General features: G+C 39.2%; 1 long non-coding RNA gene across 1 annotated transcript in view; it reads right to left on the minus strand.

Moving 5' to 3' along the window:
- Positions 1-655: 655 nt before the first annotated feature.
- The window catches only part of LOC110219564 (uncharacterized), a 127,854-nt gene continuing 109,917 nt past the window's right edge, over positions 656-18,592 (minus strand). The window contains exon 4 of the long non-coding RNA XR_013487338.1: positions 656-993. This is a non-coding gene — a long non-coding RNA (uncharacterized LOC110219564). The remainder of the gene's footprint in view (positions 994-18,592) is intronic.

Genomic DNA, 18,592 nt, shown 5'->3' on the forward strand with positions numbered 1-18,592 from the left:
CATATTACATATATAATATGTATTATGCATATACATATTTACTGAACAAAGACATTTTATTATTTTTAAAAATATTTCTGATGATTAATTATAGCAATGTACATACAATTAAATGAACAGGAAGAGCTATTTGGGAAGCTATGGTGCATTATAATTTATACCAGATATCTCCCCTTTTTTCTGCTGGTATGAATTACCAGAGAGATGCCCAGCAATGCCTAAAATAAATGCCCACCTTTCTGCCTGGCATGAGAATCTTACTTCCCTCCTCCTTCTCCTTCCCCCTATTTTTATGTCTCTGGATTTTCCCAAATCTGTTGGTCTCATATTTAATAGACCTGTGTTTGTGTAAATCAAGATCTATAAACAGTTCACTTGGGAACCCAGGGCTGAGGTTTTTTATGGCCCCAAAGGACAGTAAATGCGGCCTCCACACACCGCAGGACTAGTTTTGTGATTGAGTTATTAAGTTGTTGTTAGATTCATCCCTGTCCTGACCAGCAGCCCATCCCTTACAGGGCAGAATTTCTCTGCTAAGTAAAGAGCTAAAAGAAGAACAAGCCTTATTTGAAAAAGGAATCGAGGGCTGAAGTGCTCTCTCTCTCTCTCTCTCTCTCTCTCTCTCTCTCTCTCTCTCTCTCTCTCTCTCTCTCTCTCTCTCTCTCTCTCTCTCTCAGAAACCAGGCAAAACTTGGTATCGAGTCCCACTTCAGACGCTGACCACTGGATCATCTCAATTTCCTCATCTGTAAAATGGGGATGACAAAACTATGGGACTCATCCAGTAGGGAGGCTGTGAGGCTCAAGTGATATAATGCATGAGAAGTGTTTTAAATATGTCAATTATTTTAATTACTGCTCAGGAGTTGCCCTTGCCAGTACTTCAGCAGCTTGTTCTGAATTCCAGGACACGCACCTACTTTGTTTTGTAGATGACTGTTGTGAAGTTTTCTTCATCTTTTGCTTTGTTCTTCTATTTGCTTCTAATTCATCCTTTAAAATAAAGCAAAACAAATGAATTATCCTCAAGATATACAAATTAATCTCTAAAAGTCAAATCCCCAAAGGGCTTCTCAATTCCTTTCTCCTGAGGGAATGCTCCTTCCAGGCTTTTCCCATAGTATGTGCTGGGCTTCCACTTAGGGAGAGCCAGGTTCATTCAAATCCTATCCCTGAGGCCTACCAGCTGTGTCACAAAGGGCAGGTCACAATCTCTCACTGTCCCTGGACACACTCTAAGACTTTACGTTACCGATGACTTACTGATCTGTTTTGGCAGAAAGAATCCTCACACTGGGGGTTCCTCACACCTATGCAGTCTGGACCAAAAATAAATTGCCTCTGAGAATAGATCCACATGCCAGATGGGTCCATTCTTTTGTTTTTAGTGTAATTAAAGCATTTTCTAGTTAGGTGTTTTATTTTGTTTTTACCTCCATTTTACCTCCTGTATTTCTTCCTGCTGGCTGTTGCTTCTGACTTCTCTGGAATGCTTCATTTTTACCTTCATCAAACTGTCTTTGGCTGGATGCTTTTCCCTGGATCTGTTGAATTATTTCTTGGATTTGGTCTTTATTTTCTAGAAGGTTTTAGATAGTTTACTTCTAAGGGTGACCCTCCTATGGGAGAAGGGAGATTTCATTTTGAAAAACAAGTTGAAAAAGTGTTTCCTAAGGAATTGAGAGACTGAGAAAACTTTGTATCTCTCCCCAACCAGCCTGACATTTCTAAAATTAGAATGATTCTTTAAGGGCCTTGTAGAGATTGTATTTTAGTTGAGATAAGGCTTTAGATTACCTTGGAGGACCAGCCTTCTGTAGCTAGTTGATATGAATGGCCCATTACTGCCATCCCTCAGCTGAGATCAGGGCCCTGAGTTTGTAGGACTGAGTTTTGTTTGGAAGGGAGGGCAGAAGAAGGAGAGAGAGTTCCAGATAGTATAATACCAGGGAAGCAGGAAACAGTCTGAGGGTCCTGTGCACCTGGTGTGTATTAGAAGTGGGGTGTGTGTTATGTAGTTGCTTCAGTTGTGTTCAACTCTTCATGACCCCTTTTTGGGTTTTCTTGGCAAAGATACCAGAGTGGTTTGACATTTCCTTTTCCACTCATTTGACAGATGAGGAAACTGAGGCAAACAGGGTGAAGTGATTTGCCCAGAGCAAGTGTCTGCTCTTTCCATTGGCCCACCTAGCTGCCCTACTGTGTGTATATTGGTAAATGTTTAATGTTCGGCTCTCCAAAATGCACAACACATTTTCCAGTTGAAATGACATTATTAACATTTCCTGCTTCACTTTCTTAAGGGAAGACAATCAACACACAATACCTCAAGCCCTGATTTGTAGTGTTTGCAGATTTCAGAGGTGCAAAAGCTGATACTGAAATTTTCACAATCTCTCCTCAGCCACTGCCTCTGAAGTTAGGAGAAGTTGGTGAGGTGAGGAAGGACAATAAGGAACACCACACCTAAACCTTGCCCCTTGAGTTTGCAATTTGAAATTAGTAATGCTTATCAGTACTATATTTGTGCATTTAAGGCATTTCCTCGCTTAGTAAGTTCCTGTTATGTGTAAGATGCTAGGCTTGTCATCTAGTATTTAAAAAAAGAATTACGAAAGAAAATTACCAGGTTTTTGATTTTATTAGTGTAGGAAATTTCCAATGAGGAAATCCCCTTCATCAATGCACAACAGAATCTGGCAATTTGTAGCTTTAAGAAAGTTGCCTAATGCATGGAGAGATTTTCCCAGGGTCATTTGGTTAGTACACATCAGTGGCAGCACTTGAACCCAGGTCTTCTTGATTTCCAAGTTAACTCTCTATTTGTTTTGCCATACTGCTGCTTGTGTGTACATAGTATAAAGATAAAAAGTGGAGCAATCCCTGCCATGAAGAAACTTACATTTTACTGGTGGGAAGAGGGAGATGACATATACAAATAAGCATAATAGAAGCTAGGATGTAATGAGGACAAAAGAGGGATAGAGATGAAGTATTCTAGTGACATCTGAGGAGGGAAAGAATCAAGGAGAATTTATGCTGCTTTTCTTTATGATTTCTATAATTCGACCCCCAAAGCCCACTGGTATGGGATTCTCTCCTCATTAGTGAAGAACAATACCTTGAACCTGTTTGAGGAGCAAAGCAGAGTTGGTGAATGTGAAGAAGGGAAAGATCTGGGTTTCTTCAAGCTTTCAGCCAAGAGATAGAAGATCCACAATGCCAGCCTCTCTTCAAGTTTCTGAAGGGAGGGAAAGACTATGGGAAGAAGCTGACATGAGAGGACCTGGAAGTCTCTATCATGTTCCGGTCTTCAACTTACTATGCTAAATACTTTGATCAATTTTCTCCTCTGGTAAGATCTGGAACTTTCTTTCTTGGTTGAGCTCTTTCCCAATGGGAGAGCTCCTTCAATCAATATTGTCTGGTATATATTCTCATATGTATACTGTCTCTGATTTCTGTTTTGCTGTAGACTTGGATAAATAAAATTTCTTTGCTATTTGCTAGTAGCAACTAGTATGTGGTGGGAAGGGAGTCAAGCCTTGGATTCCCCCTTTTCCCATTAATGAACAGTGTTCAGGAGTTTAACTTGAACCTTAAAGTTACTTCCCCTAGACTAACAATATTTAAGGGAGTCGGTAGATATAATTCTCGTCTGGTACCTGCCAACCTGAGAAAAGCAGATCCCCAACCTTCTTCTTCCCTTCCTGGCAGTAATTAAAGTTTTCTTAGGAGAATGGTGGGAGATGAGATGCTAGAGATGTCTATTCTTACCTCCCTGTGAGCTACATTGAGACAGCCATGCTACATTTCTTTATCTTCTTTGCCAGATTCTCATCCTGCATTAAGTGCAGTTATTTCATTGCCTCTGTGCCAGGCCCTCTTTTCTCTCTATATTCTCTCCCTTTTGATCCCAGTAGCAGGATTTTCATTTTTATACAGACAATTCCTATCATTCCTATTTTTCCCCCCCTGAACTCTAGTCTTACATTTCCAACTTCCTGCTGGATATTTCCATTTGCATGCAACATCTTAAAGTCTACATGTCTAAATTGTACCTTTTTATATTTTCCTGCAAACTGACATTTCTTGATTTCTAATGAATGCACCAACATTTCCCCAAATATTTAGATTTATGGTTTTGGAATCATCATTGGCTCTTCCTTCTCCTTCGTCTTCCACATCCAAAATCAGTTGCTAAATCTTGTTGATTCTATCTCAACTACATCTTTCACACATATCTCTTTCTCACACAGCCTCTAATCTAATTCAAATAGCCTGTCATTACCTCTTGTCTAGACTATTGCTAAAACTTCCTACTTGGCTTCCCTGCTTCTAAGTTTTCCACTTTCCTATTCATCATTAACTTTGCTGCTAAAATGATATTCCTAAAATACAAATCTGACCATATCACTACCTTACTAAAAATCTTTAATGGCTCACTATTGCCTCCAGAATAAAATATAAACTCTACATAGCATTTAAAATTCTTCACAATTTGACTGCTAATGACTTCTCTGGTTCTATTTTATATTGCTCCTTCATGTACTCTCTATTCCAGTCAAACTGGTTCTCCATTCATGACCTTGTTTCCCATCTCCAGATCTTTGTATAGGAGTTCCCCATGTATATAATTCACTCTCTCCTCTCCTCTACCTCCTAGAATTACCAGTGCCCTTCAAGGCTCAACTCAAGTACCACCTTCTATAGGACGCCTTTTCTGATCCCCCTGGTTGTTACTGGTTCTTCTGAATTTGGAATTCAAGCCCTAGGGAGATTTTGGATTTCAAACTGGACAAGCTCAGAGAAGCTTGGGCAACATATATATTTTGTATTTATTTATCTGTGTGCTCCTCATATCCTCCAAGTAGAATGTAAATTTCCTGAAGGCAGGAACTGTTTCCTTTGGCCTTTATATCCCTAGAGTCAAACACAGTTTGCATGCAACTTTTTACCCTCAAAAAATATGGCTGAGAAAATATCAAATAATGGCTGACACCCATATGTTTACTTTTTTATCCCTATAAAATATGGGAAATTTTTACATAGGTAGCCAGTGTACCTTGATATTCTATGAGAATGAAACAGGAAAGCTTTCATAAATGCTGTTCTAGAGCAGGCCACATTTTTAGAGTTACACAATCCATGGAGAGGTATAGCAAGTCTAAGATCCTGCTATTCTTACTGTTTGTTGTAAGCTTATTGAAGGTAGGGATGTTTTTTTTTTTTATTTTGTTCTTGTGTCCCTGTACTTAGCACAGTGCTTTGCAAATAATAGGTGCTTGAGAAATGCTTGTTGTGTTGTGTGGTATATTGTAAGACCAAATACAGCTTGAAAGGATCTCTGCTGACAAAGTATCTCCTATGAACATGTGAAAATCACACAAGATTCTTTCAAAGAGGTCATGAAAGAGGCAACTTTTTTTGAAAACCATTCAATTATTAATAGCAAGTGAGGCATAAATGAAGGAGATGTAAACTTGCCAAAGGTGTTTGCTTTTGCCTATGTCATCATGAAAGATCCAGGAAGAATCCAAATGGGAGAGGGATCTACTTGATGGTGTAGACTTTCAGATGCTATGGTTTGTGAATGGCGCTGCATCAAGCCCCAAGACATTGTTAAGTTTCCTAAGTAGTTACATAATCACTAGAAAAAGTCCAACCTAATAATCCATATAGGAGGTCAATGAAGAATGACCATTGAACTTGTTTTGCTTGACTATACATATTTGTAATGGGTTTATTTTTCTTGCCTTCTCAGTGATTGTGTGAGGGAGTGGGAGGATGAGAAATTGAAACTGAAATTAAAATAAAATTGATTTTAAAAAATAGAAGATGTATGTCCTTTGTTCAGGTAATGATATGCATAGTTGGATGGATAATCCATAGAGCTGGCCCATTGCCATGTCTGTCTGTCTGTCTATTTAATTTTGGACGGAAATTGAGGGTGTACAATGAACTAGCCTTAAAAGTAAATCGGAGAAGGAATGGGCCAGATTGCCTTTGGGAAATTATCTACTGCCTTTAAAGGCCCTAAAGTTTTTTCCTGAAACAAGGGCTTGTTGTTTTAATACTGATGTTCTTCTGGTATCAGTGTATGGCTGCAAATCATGAAACATCAGAGCTTCCAAAGGATTAAAGTTAAGGGTCACCCAAAGGGCAACAGAGAGATGCGAGGAGGGCATGAATTAGCTGCAACATACTGCCAACAATGAACTGTGCAGAAGAGGTTTAAAGGATGTTATCAGAAAGATGTATGACCAGAAAAGGAGTTGGGCCAGTCATTTAGCAAGAGCCAAGGATAACTAATAGACAATACTCACGGTTCACTGGTAATCACACATATCAAAAGATCTGGAACAGTGGTTCTTAACCTTTTTGGTGTGTCTTGGACCACTTGGGCAACAGTCTGGTGAAGCCAACAAGACCCTTCTCAGAATAGTGGTTTTAAATAAAAAATAAATGAAACATATAAGGTTACCAAGGAAACCAATGATATTGAAAGATAGTTATCAAAATATCTTTTTTAAAAAGTTCATAGATCATAGGTTCAGAAGCCCTGATCTAAAGGAATCTCCTTGTAATTGTACTCCCTGTGGAAGAGTTATGGAATAGAAGAGAATCTCATGGGATGAGAAGGTATGGAGAGGTTGTGAATTGTACCATTAGAGGAAGTACCCATCTTGATAAAATCATAGATTCTTTGAGGCATAAAGTATGGTCTTTACCCTCAAGTTGGGTAGATAAAATATATAGAGACAAGAAATGTTCATTAAAAATACGAAGCGATGTACAAATGATAAAATTAGAGAATTTTATTGCCAGGAGGAATCTTAATGATCTAATGCAATAACAGGCACATAAGTTTTTATTAAGCACCTATTTGCTAGTCATTGTGGTAAGCTGGGAGAAAATAAATACAAACAAAAATAAAGACAGCCCTGGCCCTCAAGGAGCATACATTCTAATAAGGGAAGACTCATGTAAAAGGGAGCTGAAGGTGGGGGTTGCTATCCCCAAGAGGGGGGAGGACATTGTGGCAAAATCCCAGAAAGTAGGTAGCACAGCTAAGAGGGGAATGAAGCTTGACTGGAATGGCGGGTCTCCCATTCACCAATGGGAGAAGAAGGCTAGCAAGGCAGAGGGACATGCTAAGGCAGCTGTGTTAGGTTGGCAACGTCCAGGGAAAGTAAAACGAACAGCCATGACACACAAGTAATATATACAAGGATCCTAAAATAAAGGGGCTGGGATAACTGCCAGCTGGGATAGGAAGGTTTATTGTTGTTGTTGCTGTTGTCATTAATAATAATAACCCTTCCTGCCTACTACTCACCGATAATGATGAAAGCTAGAATTTATATAGCATCTACTACTACATGTTGGGCACCATGCCAACTAGTTTACAAATATTATCTCATTTGATCTTCAGAAGAACCCTGGGAGGTAGTTGCTATTATTATTCCCATTTTACAGATGAAGAAACTGAGCCCCAGCAAGGTTAAATGATTTGCTTAAGGTCATATAGCTAGTAAGTGTCTGAGGCCACATTTGAACCCAAGTCTTCTTGACTTCAGGCACAGAGTTTTTCCCTGAAGCATAGATAGGATCTAGTTAGGTGGAGAGAATGGGGGATAGAGTAGAAATATTCCTAGAAAGAGTGGGAGGAAACATTGTTAGGAAAGGTACAATGGTAGCTATCTGTAGAGGACAATGAGGAGACACCTGATGAGGAAAGTGGGTTTGTTGCAGGGGGGAACTGTAGAGCTTAAGGTTGGAAAAATAATTTTGAATGGCAGTCTAAGGCAGGTGGGACTTATTCTGAAGGCAATGGGGAGCTAATGAAGGGTTAAAGATGAAAATGGCATTATAGGATATTTAAGTATGGCATTCAGGATAGATTGAAGGATGACTACCTGGAAACAGGTTGAAGATCAGTTAATAAGACCAAGTCCAAGAATAAAATGAGTAAGGTGTGAAGAGCTAGAGAATAGAAAGGAAGAGGCAGATGCAGAACCAATAAAGGGGAAATGGATAGTTGTTGGTGACTAAGGATTGAGTATGATAAGATCCACTCATTAAATGATTATAAATTTAAAGTTATCCAATTCAAAGGACCTTGAGGTAGCACCTACTATCCGCATGCAGGGTGCTGGCATGCTATGCTGAGAACAGTCTTTTACACGTGTCACAGTTTTGGAGATCACATAAAGTTTTATCATTCAGCTGACAATTTTCAGCATAGTAGTTCCTGTTCAAGGTTATTCAACATAATTCAAATTCAATGCACATTTGTTAAACATTTGCCAGGCACTGAGAGGAGTACCCTGCTAGGCACTGAGGGGAGATACCAAGCTTAAATAAAATAAGTTCATGTAGCTTATGGTCTATGAAATCATGCATTTAATACTGAAATCTGGCCAAAAGTAGTGCTGACGTGGGGTCCTAAAACTTTAAAATGTTTTCCTTGTTTTCCAAAGCCCTTTCATCTCATTCAATCCTCATGACAACCCTGGGAAATAAACTTAATGTCTTACCCTTTCAATAGTATTTATATTTTAAAAGAAAAATTCAAACTTCAAGTTAAAAGAGATGACTCTTTAATTGTGGAATTTCAGCTATCAATGAGTTGTTTGGGGAAGGCTTGGGAGATACCAGGAAGGGCCTTACTGGATCTTTGAAATCACAACCATGTAGGCATCTGCCTCTCTGTGAGTTCAGTCCTAGAAGAGATATTCTTTGAATCCCATTGTGGCAAGAGCTGAGTTGCACTGTTTTGTGTTGTGTTGTGTTGTTTGTGTTGGATTCCATTGTGTTGTTCTGTGCTGTATTGCACTGTATTACATTGTATGGATTCAGTGATGAGGATAGTCTTCTCTGTTCGAAGAGAAAGAGAAATGTAATTTTCTGCTGTTGGGATTGGGTTATTCAAACATCTGCTTTTGTGATATTTTAAAAAAAATTTTAAACTTGCCAAACATATATGTATGTGCCTGCAGTGAAGGAGTATGGTTTGCATTTAGAGCCACTCAACGAGCATTTAGCCTGATTTGTGTTCTTGGGCAATTCCCTCCCAAAGACTCTACCTTTTAAAAATGGCCTCTTGGAGAAGACAGAATTGGGGGGCCACAGGAGGGGCCAGGGGAAGAGAGATAAGTGCCTTCAATTCTGTTTCAAATTCACAGATGTCCACGGTCTATTTTGAATAAAGGGAACTCTGGCCGGCACCCCTGACATTTTCCTCAATGGACAGTTTTTCAAGAGGTTTCCAAGTAGTCACTAGTCAGTTTTCAAGACCTGGATGGGGCTCAGTTGGTGGCCCGCTGAGATTGGGATTAATTAATAGGGGTTGTTGATGAGCATGGAAACAGACCAGTGGCAGCTTATGCTCCTTTCTTGCTGTTACAGCTGGGCCTCTTCACTCTTCTCCTCACCCTAGTCTGCTTCTTAGCAGCTTTTAAAGTGATCCTTTCTCTGTGGAATTTCTGTGAACCATTGACTTACATGCCGAGATACCCCAGAAGCAGCTGGTTCAGAGAATTTGTTCAGGCGCACATATTTGCAGTGGTTCAGAATATTATCTTGGAGAGTTAGCATCTTCTCCACTTGTTGAATTGTTCCTGTATGTCTGACTTTTCCTGACCCCATTTGGGGTTTTCTTGGCAAAGATGCTGGAGGAGTTTGCCATTTCTTTCTCCAGCTCACTTTACATACTTTTGTATGAGATTCTTAGAATGTTGTAAAATCCCTACAGGACAAGAGAAGTAACTGATTAAATGCAGGAGTAAGATCTGTGCTACTCAGTAGTTCTACGCAGGTACATAGCAGGTCCTGGTGAGTTATGTAAGCTACTGCTGTGTACAAATCAGGAATGTGGTGCCATTCATCGCCAGTGTGCCATGGGACTTTTCTCAGCCCGGAGTAGCAGAGTGAAGCTTTTGTTTTTGAGTCATTTTTCATTTGTGTGTGACTCTGTGACCCCATTTGGGCTTTTCTTGGCAGAGATACTGGAGTGGTTTGCCATTTCCTTTTCCAGCTCATTTTACCAAATGAGGACACTGAGATAAACAGGGTTAAGTGACTTGCCCAGCCACACAGCTAGTAAGTGTCTGAGGCCACATCTGAACTCAGGAAGAATCCTCCTGATTCCAAGCCCAGTGCTCTATCCACTGCACCACCCAGCTGCCCACACCACACTACTAGCTTCTCTATACCCCAATGCCGCCGTATCCCACTATCCCACCCCGCCCACCAAAAAAGGAAAGGGAAAATTTGTATTCTTACAATGAGAAAAACAGATAGACCATGCAGCACACGAATGTAGAGGTGTATGTATGGCAAGTGGAGGATTTTTACACTTTATTCCTGTTTGTAACTGTTTGTAAAGAGATGCACTATAATTTTCCAAGGGTCAACTGTTCTCCAGGGATATTGTTGTTGTAGTAACTTGCTAATGGGTCTCCCTAATTTTAATCTCTTCCCTCTTCAATTCCTCTTCAAATAGGTAAAAAACCTAGAACATTGATCTGACCTAGATTCTATTGGTCTCCTATGTTTATTGGGGGTGGGTAGGTGGCACAATGGATTGAGCTTCCAGCCGTGGAGTCAGCGGGATAATGAATTCAAATCCAGACTTGGCACTTAATAGCTGTGTGACACTGGGCAAATCACTTCACCCTGTTTGCCTCAGTTTTCTCATCTGTAAAATGAGCTGGAGAAGGAAATGGCGAACCACTCCAGTTACCTTTGCCAAGAAAATCCCAAGTAGGGTCAAAAAGAATCAGACATAACTGAAATGATTCAACAACATGTTTATTGGTCTTCATTCCTCTCCAGGCTGCATGCCTGATTCTCTCAAACTTTCTCTACAATTCCCCAGAAGCCTCTTCACCCTGGAAGTTCACTCCATCCTAGACTTCCCACAGTGGAACTACTCTCCACCCCTGCAGCCCTCCCTCTGGTTGGCTGGATAATCCCAGGACCTCCATTTTAAGGGCATCCATGTCAATCATTCTACACCAACCTGCACTCCTGACTTTCCCAGACTTTCTCTTCAATGCTGCCTTGATACAGAATACCTTCATCTCTTCTCTTCCACCTCCATCCACTTGTCAGCTTCCTTTTCTGTATGGTCTCCCCCTATTAGAATGTAAGCTCTTGTATTTAAAATTCCAGAACTTAGCACGGTGCCTGGACATAGTAAGCACTTACTCAATGCTTCTTGACTTGACTTGACCCTGTTATTCCCCTATGCAAAAATCTTCCATAGCTTCCTATTGCCTACAGGATAAAATGAAAATGCCTGTGTTTAGCATTTAAAGTCCTTCCACAATATGGCTTCTCACTGACTCCTCCCATCTAGATTCATAGCAATCCCTTTCACACTCTTTTCCAGTGGAACTGGCTTACTTACTGTGCTCACCATTCCATCCTTGCTCTCTGTTCCTTCACGCAGGTGCTCGGCCGTGTCTGGAATGCAGTTCCTTGTCACATCTATCACTTAGAATCCTTGACTTTCTTCAAACACACAATCACCTCCAGCAGGTGGCATCTCTTGAGTCCCCTGGCATTTAGTTCTTCATCTCTCTTGAAATTACTTTGCATCACTTTGTATTGACTTATCTGTTTTCATGTTTCATTCTCCCTCCATAGTTTTCTGTCTGTTGACTGTAAATTCCTTGGGGGCAGGGATTGATTAGATTTTGCTTTTTGTATTCTCAGTGACTGGCTACAGTCTCAGACAGATAGTAGATGCTTAATAAATATCAAATTGAATGTACAGTTCAACCCATAATATCATTCAGAGATGGCCATTCGAATATCCTTAAACAGAGGTTAACAATTGAATTGCCCGGATTGAGTTCTCTTTTTTGTATATGCTGATGAGTCACCTAAGGAGGAGTGAGAGATGTCAAACTCAGTCCCAAGCAACTGCAGAACCAGATTAAAATGTAATTGTGAAGTGTTTGATTGTATAAATAAAAATACAATACAACATAGACAATGTTAATTTGTAGTTTTCTAAGTCAATATGCAGCAGGGATCTCTTTCCATTTAAGTTTGACATCACTGAAGCTTATCTCAGCCTTGGTTTGAACCCCAAGGAATCCATTGGTAATAAGAAAGCTCCCATATAAACCAAAGTATTAATAGCACCATTTTTTTTGTGATAGCAAAGAACTGCAAACAGCCCGATAATATTGTGATATGTTCATAAGCCACAATTTGTTCAGCCAATCAATGGGCGTACAGTTTGGTTCCAGTTTTTTGTTCCATCTTGAAGTCAGAATTATCATTGGTGAGAGCCCACAGCTCAGCATCTTACCATACATGACCTTTTCTCAGCAATTCAACAAACATTTATAAAATACCTTGAAAAGGTAACTTAGTCCATCGGAATGACATTATTTAGCATTATTTTCTTTATGTTGCATATAAATACGCCTCAGTAAATGCACTCCAAGTAAATAACATGGAAATAATACAGTAATTTATACTTTGGGACATTTTAAGAAGCTTAGAGTTTATGATCCTTTTTATAGCAGTTTCACAAATCCAAACATTACTAAGAAATCAGTGCATTTTAAAACAAACACTTTCCAACACAATACTATTGACATTAAAAGAGAACATTATAGAACTTCTGCAAAACTCCAAACTACATCCATTCATCTTCTGCATGAAACTAGCCATTAATTTTGCTTTATAAGTTTGGAAGACTCAAGTAATTTCCATTCAATGGACGTTGGAGAAACTTCATGGTTGGTGGTATATTTCTCAGTTGTTATATATGTTATACTTATGTAGAGTGACTGTTAGCTAATGTCTGGACTTGATCAATGCAAAAATCTTTTCTTCTCAAATGAGTTTTATTAATTTTTATATTTCTAAATGTATAACATTAAGAGAAAATTATTTTAACTTATTTTTTAAATGTGAAAGGCCCATTTTGAAAGTGACATGGCAAAAGCTCTTTCGTCTTAAAATTCTGCTATTTATTTATTTTGCAATTATCTGATACATCGGCCATAGAGAGTAATGCCTCATGTCATACAAAAGCAAACAAAGTCATGTTACATTAATGATATGTCTGAGATCATGTAACTGACTGGCTATAATTCTATGCCCCCTTGCTATAAAAAACATGACCCTGGATCTCAACCAGCTTTGGAATAAAAGGCCCTGCAATTACATTATGGTAACAAAGTTCACATTATTTACAGCTTGACTAGTTCAATGTTCTTTGTCTATCCATTTTTATTTTAACTTTGATTTTTATACACGGTGGTAAAAAGTTAGTGGAAAATTCCCTCCTCTGCCTTTCAGAGGCATATTTCATTTTTCCCAGGTGGAAAAGAGAGAGCCATAGTTCACTGGGAGTAAAACTAATAAGAGGGAAACCTCTTTATAGCTCCAGTACTTGGGAGATTAAAAAAATAACCATTTCATTCATTCATTTAGCACTTATCAAGTGCCCATTGTATATTATATTATACTTAAAACACATTGGATTCAGAGTAGCTAAAAGAGAAACTCTGTTTTTACAGTAACTAGTTTTCAAGGAACTATAGAGTAAAGAAAATCTGCATGGGATAGAGAGAGTACCTTGGAGTCAGGATGACCTGGGCCTATGAGAAATAAGTAAGACTGTGTCCATGATCTCAAAAAGTTTAGAATATAAGAGGAGATAGAAATGGAAGCTTGTAAGTGTAACTGGGGACCAGCACATGCTCAGAATCCTACAGATTTAACTCCCCTTCATAAGAGGGGTTGGGGAGCCTCCTTCTGGGACAGTTATGATGACCTGTAATGGAAGTTCCTTAAAGAGACTTTCGGCCCTCCATAGACATTCTGGAACTGTTTCCTGTCAGCTAATCACCTGGTGGACAGAAACTTCATTGATTGGTTGCAGATGTAGAACTGAAATTGGGGGTTCCTTCAAAAAGCTTCAATCAATCTTAGCCTTTTTCTCTTTATTAGGCCTCTGCTCATAGTTTGACTCTATTGACTGTGTATGGCAAGAGACAGTTCTGTAAAGGGCTTTTGGACTTTTCTGAATATGATGTGTAGCCCCATGAATGCAGGCCCTCGGTTCATTGCCTGTTTCAGGGTTCTTTTGTTTTAGGGGACAGAGATTAACTTGTGAGCTTTGAAAGGTCAAGATGTCCATCTGGGCATCTGGGCACTGAAGAGTCTAGGAACTGAGGCTATATCAGATTTTGTATTTAGCTTAACATTAATTGCCCAGATGGCTGAGAAGCAACCTTCAGGATCTAACCTAATGCTAGCTGAGATGGTAACAGAGTCGAGGACTCATCAGGTAATGATGCTAAATTTAGACCTGAATTTGATGGGACCAATGCTATACAGAAACTTTGCTAAGACTAAGACCCCTTTTCCCAGACACCAAGGTGGTCTAGGAAAGAGTGTTGAGGAAATATGTGTACTTCTTTGCTTTTGATATCTTCGAATTAAATATCTATTTGTAAACATTAACTGACGTTGACTAATTAAATGGAACTGGGGTACTAGTCATTGGTAACTAACAGAAAGGAAACATGGGATGGAAGCTTAAGCTGATTGCATTGGGGAAGAGACACTCTAACCCCCTTCAGAAGTACCCTTAGAACCATCAGAGATGTCTAGCAACTTGGTTCTGAATAGTGAACCAGACCATGCTTGCCACATGAGAACAATACAATTAGGATATAATGAGTTGGAGTTAGAGGAGCTGCGTTCAGTTTCTTCCCATCTCAGTAACTTTGGGAAATTTAATTTATTTAAACTCTGGGCTTCAAATGAGGGAGTTGAACTAGGCTTCTAAGTTGTCTTCTAGCTCTGATGACCCTCTGATCTTAAAAGAGAAATAACTTCTTGTTAGAGGGAGAGCAGGAAGGCTTCGTGGAGGAGGTGATATCTAAGCTAAACCTTGACGGATGAGTAGAAATAGAAAGAGAGAAAGTGGGAGTGGGAAAGCATTCTAAATACAGTGGGAGCAACAACACAGACAAAGCTAGAAAGGTGGAATGTGTTCTAAGGAGACAGGTTTAGCAGGATTGAAGACTATGTGATGAAGAAAAGCATAGAAAAAAAAAGTCAGTTGGAGTCAGATTGTGAAGAACTTTTAACAACAGGCTGAATCGTTTATATTTAATCCTTTAGGTAATAGGAAGCTACTTGTGAAGCTTTCTGAGCAGATATGTGGCATGCAATCCCAGACTTTTAAAGCTTTTACATATAGAATCAATTCAACAAATGGTGTGGATTTATGATTTCTTCAGCATGAAGAACTCTCTGCCGTGGGAACTCTCATCCCTGAAGTGGATCAGCTGAGCAGGCAACTCATTGAACAAACAGACATCTATAAAGAGCCTACTATGTGCCAGGCGCAGTGCTAGGTGTTGGGGTCATGAAGACAAAAATGAAACAGCCCCTTGCCCTCACATAGCTTACATTTTATTGAAGAAAACAATCTGCATATAAGTGTGTATGAAACATATATATGTAAAGATAAGGTCAGTTTTTGTTGGGGAGGACATTAACAGAAGGATGAGATAGGGTTTTATGTAGAAGGTGTGTTTGGTTTTTTTTTACAAGGTTTCTTAGAACATCTGTCATGTTGGGCAGACTCTTAAGGAATCTTAATATTAGTAAACTATTGGATAGATTATAAGAATCTGAGCAGTGGCTAGATTTTAAGAATCTAAGCCAGAAGGTGTGTTTTGAGGGGCATTTTAAAAGAAACAAGGGATTCTAAATGGCAGAGGTGAGGTGGATATGCGTCCCAGGCACAGGGACAAGCCAGGGGAAAGGTGTAGAGATGGAAGATGGGATTGTGTGCTGGCAATAGCAAGAAGGCCAATTTGGCTGGATTGTAGTGATCAGGAAAACAGGGTGTGCAGTAATATAATATATAAGACTATGTAATATGGTAACTCATTTGTGATTTATGGTCTCAGAAAGTTGCCTGGGGTACCAAGAGATTGAATGACTTGACCAGAGTCACACAGCTAGTGAGTTAGTCAGGACTTACACCCAGGTCTTCCTTACTCCAGGCCACCCCTCCATCCACGTACCTCACTTTTTCACTTTACACTAATCACTTCCTTGAAACTATTATAGTAGAAGTCTTACCCATGCAAGCTTTTCTTTTTACAAATCCAAAGTGTTTAAAAAATCATTTTAAGCAAAAGTTATCCAGGGAAAAAAGAGACTAGTGTCTTAGGGAAAGTATTCCTAGCATAGAGAATACAGATGTGTTTTTCTCTTTTCTTTCTCGGAAAGCAGAGTTCTCATGTCCACTTTGGTCCTTCTTGTAAGTTATCAGGGTCTGGGGTTGGGGGGAGACTCCACCAGGAAAGCTCCTAGCATTGCAACATGTCATCTAGTGCCCCCAGCTTTTGTATTCTTCAACAAGTGTTTACAGAAAAGTGTTGATGCTTATTAATCTGTTTCTTGTCTTACAAATGTATTTGTGCATGATTGCTAGTAAAATTGGCATTTTTGACAGCTTTCAATGTAATCTACATAGTGGGGTGAGGTTGTTACATTGAACAGATGTGGTTTGGGGTTGTTATTCTTTGTAATTATCATCATTAAGTGAAAGCATGTGTCAATCAGTGGGTACTTTAAACACACCAGTCATTTTGGAGAAAAGTGCATTTTATTTCCTACAAGTTGCCTGTGTGTTTGACATGTTGAGTGTGGGTATATGTGTGTACATGTCTTTAAATACTAGGGAGATGAAATTTCCCCTATTTATCATTTCTCTCTGGCTTGAATTAAAGTTTGAATTTGATTTTTTTTTTAAAAACCAAGTGGTTAACAACACCAGAAGGTGATGGCTCATTGATAGTTGAATAAATGGGCTAATTTTATGCTCTTCATTCAAATGTATTATTTTAATAAAGAAAGAACTCTTGGCTTTCCTCCATAAAAGTACACTTCCACATAAGCTTTGACCACCAATGTTTCTTAACTATATAAATTCTAATGCACATTTACCATGCTACTCAGTTACATGTGGGTTACCATGTAAATGGTTTTCTAGATATATCTTGAGAATGTTTTATCAGGAATTACCTAGATGTAGAACCTGTATCCAAAGGACAGACCCCTTTACCTAGAACATCCTGAACTTTTGAGAAGAATAACTGACATTCTGTGTTTTCTTCCACAATATGACTAATATGGAAATATATTTTGCATGATTGCACATGTTTAATCCATATCAAGTTGCTTACCACCTCACATAGGGGGGTGGGGAGGGAGGCTTGAAGAGAATTTGGAACTCAAAATTTAAAAAAACCAAATGTTAAAAATTGTTTTTACAAGTAATTGGGGGGAAAATAAAATGTTAAGAAGATAAAGAAAGAAAAAGAAAAAAGGAGAAAAAAACAATAATTGGCATTAACATAGCCCTCTAAAGATTGTAAAGGTTGTTATGTACATTGTCTCTTGATCTGCACAACAACCTGGTGTGGTAGATGCTACAGGTTTTGGTATCCCTATTTCATAGAAAATTGAGGCTCAGAAAAGTTGTACTTCCAAATTGGGATTTGAACTCAGGCCTCTGCTGGCCTTGGTTCCACAATTCTATTTATGAGTTATACCTCCCTCATTCCAGGCCAGCTATGGAGACATCTCCAGCCTCTTTTTGTTCTGCTTTTTTTCCCCTCAAGTCTTCTTAGTCCTATTCTCAGCACTAGAGAGTGCCTGTAGTATTGAATTGAATTGACACATCCAAGAGTGCTAGTGGATTTAAAACTAGATGAAAACCAGCCAAGTTTTAATGGTGCTGGAGTTGATAATCTGATCAGATAATACCTGGAGGACTCTTCCTCACTTTGCCCTTTGAAGATGGTAGAGAGAGGATGGGGAGGGAGAGAACAGATGTGGTGAGACTAGGCTAAACAAGGTTTTCAGATTACTTGGTAATTTCAACAATTTATATCCAGTCCCACCATTACCAGAGGCGGCTAATTGGGTGGTGCTATGGACAGAGTGCTGGGCTTGGATTCAGGAAGACTTACCTTCATGAGTTCAAATCTGACCTCAGATATTTACTAGCTGTGTGACCCTGGGCAAGTCACTTTACCCTGTTTGCCTCAATTCTTCATCTACAAAATGAGCTGGAGAAGGAAATGGCAAACCCCTCCAGTATTTTCGCCAAGAAAATCCCAAATGGGGTCGTGAAGAGTCAGATACAACTGAAAAATGACCTCCACTACCAAGAATAACTGGACTATGTAGATGAGGTCTTAGGAGGCCTTCTCTCAATTAAACTCTTTTGTTTTGAGGCCTCTCTTTCTCCAAAAAAAAAAAAATACATTTATTTATCCCACTAAAATCTGAGAGGCAGCGCTAGAAGCAGCTGGTACATGCAGCACTTCTTAAACTATGGGTCAGTTACTAATTGAATGTGGGAGTTGAAAAAAATTTTGCAACAGTAAAAGGTTTCTGAATGCACAACAACCAAAAATTAATTCAAAATCAAATGGGCAACGAATCTGAGGTGTTTCTGGCAGCACTTGCCCATGTTGGATTGTGTGATTTCACTACAACCTCGGTTCTGAGCACACAACGTGTG

Source organism: Phascolarctos cinereus, unplaced genomic scaffold (assembly GCF_003287225.1).
Source record: "Phascolarctos cinereus isolate Bilbo 61053 unplaced genomic scaffold, phaCin_HiC Scaffold_5;HRSCAF=322, whole genome shotgun sequence".
NCBI lineage: Eukaryota > Metazoa > Chordata > Mammalia > Diprotodontia > Phascolarctidae > Phascolarctos > Phascolarctos cinereus.